This window comes from Camelus ferus, chromosome 9 (assembly GCF_009834535.1).
Source record: "Camelus ferus isolate YT-003-E chromosome 9, BCGSAC_Cfer_1.0, whole genome shotgun sequence".
Lineage (NCBI taxonomy): Eukaryota > Metazoa > Chordata > Mammalia > Artiodactyla > Camelidae > Camelus > Camelus ferus.
Window position 1 is genome coordinate 14,899,487 of NC_045704.1, and position 3,844 is coordinate 14,903,330.

Below are 3,844 nucleotides of genomic sequence, written 5' to 3' on the forward strand. Positions count from 1 at the left end.
AAATTTTGTACAATCCATGACAAATTCATTTCCCACTGTAACCACTTCCGCAGGAAGGATCCCTTGATAGTTTAACTCTCCCTATCCTAGTAGCCCCAGTAATGACTTGCTCTTTTTTTTAACTCCCAAGTTTGTTGTTTGAATCAAAAACCTGCCATGGAGGGCGGGGAGATAGCTCGGTGGTAGTGTGTGCTTAGCGTGCACAAGGTCCTGGGTTCAATCCCCAGCATCTCTGTCAAGATAAGTAAGAGCCTAATTACCTGCCCCCACCCAATAAGTAAATACATAAATAATTGGGAGGGGAGGGTAGAGCTCAGTGGTAGAGTGAGTGCTTAGCATGCACAAGGTTATGGGTTCAATCCCCAGTACCTCCATTAAAAATAGATAAATAAATAAACCTAATTACCCCCCCATCGAAAAATAAATAAGCCTAAGGGGGAGGGTATAGCTCAGTGGTAGAGCGCATGCCTACTATGCACAAGGCGCTGGGGTCAATCCCCAGTACCTCTATTAAAAAAATAAACCTAATTACTATTACCCCCAAATAAATTAACCTAATTGCCTCCCCTCCCAAGAAAAATTCCCTGCAATTGTTTTCAGCCTTGAGTGCATCATGGATGCGGCCGAACACCCGCTACAGCTCACCTGTCCTAACAGGTTCGTGTCTTGCATGCAGTTGAAGTGTGTTACATGTTACTGATACTATGTCCCCCTCCCTAGGTCTCTGTTGACTTCCGCCAGGTGCCTGGAAGCACCACCAATCTGGGGCCAATTAGAGATGCTATCTTGTAGCTCAAGCATCTTTTTGGGGGGTTTATTTAGTTACCACTCACGGTGGCTGTGTGGCAGAGAAATAGAATTCATATCTGATTCTGGGCAAAGTTCTTGGGCATTGCACACACAGCCACTAATGAGTTCGTTAAGTGTTGGAAAATTAAGTAATTGGTGTTTTCCATGCTTTCTATTATGCCAGAACCTGGTAGGTTGTTATGTAAGTGTTTAATAAGAGTGTTGAATGATATTTGGGGAAATCGGTTGGAGTTTTAGGATGGAGTTGGTGTACATTATTTTCCCCGCTTGAAATGGTGTATCCTCAATTTCCTATTTAATGCTTTTCTGGGGGAATGAATTAAATTTAGATTATGAGATATCTGTTTAAAGAGGTATGTATTACATCCACACTATTTTGCACGTACAATCTGTAGAGACGTTGTACGTACAAAGAATAGGTAACTGGTCCAAATTCCACCGAACAGTACTTACCCAATTTTTTTCTACTTTTAAAATGTGCTGAGCACATGCCACTAGTGCCTATAATGCTGGCCTAGGTCGTATAGAAAGACCGGAACCATCTTAAACCTCCTTGGTGTGCATAGGGCCTTAAGGGGCTCCCAGACCTGGTCCCTACTAGGCTGTGCCCTCCATGAGGGAGCCAGCTTTGTCCTGTTCACCGCTATACGCCCGGAGCATGGCCTCAGGCCTGGCACATAGTAGGTACTCAACATTTACAGAATGAATGAATTGGACTCCAGCTACAGAGCTGTCTCGTTATAAAAGGCTGTTACCCTGGTGCAGATCCTGCTTCTGCTACCTACCAGCTGTGTGACTTTGGGCGGGTGCTGCCAGATGTCCCCTCTGGCAACAATGGCTCTGTTACACCTCACCCAAAGGCCACTGATAAGAGCAGAAGAAAAAGCACCTGGGCGGCCACTGCCTGGAGCCCAGCCCCTACCTATCTCTCCCTTTCTCCCTGCCCCATCCACTCCTATTACTGGGACACCCTGCTTGCTCTTTTGAAGGAGCCAGGCTGGGGAGGGAGGGCTGGGGCTGGCCTTGGATTGGGCTTGGGCCTGGGTTCAAGCTCAGAGTGATGGGATGAGGGGGAGGCAGGGTAAGGACTCAGCTTTGTCTTCGAGTGACAGATTAGTGTTTCTAGGCCTGTGGGACCCTCTCTTCTGCTTTTTGGGAGTCAACCTTATTGAGGTGTTCATTTACATACAATAGACTGCATCCATCAAAGCAGATGACGGGGAAAAAGTTAAAAATTTAAAAAAATTTTTAAGTAAAAAAAAATCCAAAAAACCAAAAAACCCCCAAAAACAAAATGGAAAAAAGCAGACAGGATGACTTTTGACAGATACGTAGACTTGTGAAAAACCACTACCGCAATCAAAATACACAAGTCATTCTCTCTCTTCTAGAATTTCACTTTTGTGGAATCATATAGTAATGTAGTTTTTTTTTTCCCCCTTTCTTTTGGTAGGGAAAGGTAATTAGGTTTATTTATTTATTTTAAACTGTTTTTAATGGAGGTACTGGGGATTGAACCCAGGACCTCATGTATGCTAAGCATGGACTCTACAACTGAGCTATACCCTCCCTCACAGTGTATAGCTTTTTGTGTCAGCTTTTACTCAGCATAATGCTTTTGAGATTTAGTCATGTTTTTACATGTATCAGCAGTTCATTCCTCCCCCTCCCCCCTTAATCTCTGGGGAGAATTCCCCGGTCTGGATGTGCAAGACATACAGTTCATGTCATGTGTTAATGGACCTTGGGTGGTTTCCAGTTTGGAGGTATCGTGCATAAAGGTGCATCTGTCAACATGTCTTTGCACGCCATCCACTTTTCGCAACAAATATTTTACAATGTCTGCAAAATATTTACTACTTGGTAAGCGCATCAGCCCATGCAACAGCCTATGGGACATGGAGCCCCTTTCCCTCCCACTGTGCCTAGTGTTAACCCCTGGGCTGCTGGGTCAGGGGGAGGATCAGGAGGTCCCCAGGGAGAGCCAGGAGGGTACTAACAGGGGACTCCTGGTAGTGACCATTACCAACGGATTAATAACTGTAATTTAATATTTTTGTGTCTAGAGCACAGGCGTGGCCACACCAGTGCATGTGCTGGCTTGAATGTCAGCTCTGGGAAAGTCCTCTTGACTCTCTCAAAATGAAGTTCATGGGTAATATAACCCACTTGCACATGATATTAAAAATGGTCCCTTACTGTCCGAACTGAAAGAAAAAGGAGAAGTAAAAGGATAGCAATTTATAATACGCATTTCAAAATGCAGATGTGTGAGGCCACCTACCCTGAACCCAAGGAGGCAGCCAAACATTTACACCTCTAGTGCTGGCAGCTCCTGGCAACGCTGTAAACATGTGGTGGGAGGAGGTGTCGGATTACCAAGAACCAGGCGGAATGAAGTTTTCTGAAACTGTTGACAATCCTGGGCCAAGGTTTGAACAAAATACAGTACAAGCGTCCCTCGTTTTACATGGTAGTTGCACTTCCTAGAAAATTGAGAACCTATGAAAACCTTACAAAAAGGACTTTGTGTTTGCACGAGGAGAGAGTTAAGTTCTGGGCTCAGATCATTCTTAACCAGGTTTTTCCAACTAAGGCTAAAATTTCGCCAGTTTGCACTAGTTATGGATGTGCTGGTTAAAATATTGAAATACTTCTGGCTGGTTAATAGAACAAGAGTCATTTTAAAATGGTGAAAGTCAATAATACTACTGTAACAAACTAATTAGCTCAAGTTAATTGTGCTGGGTTTCCTGTCATCTCATTACTTAGTTGATAATATTGAATATACAAAACTGTCAGTCAATATTATAAGGGCTGGAAAAGTTTTAACATAATTGCTGTTAGTTCAGGAACAGCAGAGAGAAGAAAACACCAAAACACTGTGGTTGATGCCAAGAGAAATTTTTTATCTATTTAGTCTCAAGTCCCTAATGATTTTCAATTTAATAGGAAGTTGCCAGAAGTATTTGATGTGGTTCCCTTATGAAATCACAGCTAAGACAAGGTTATTTTAAATAAATATACAAACATA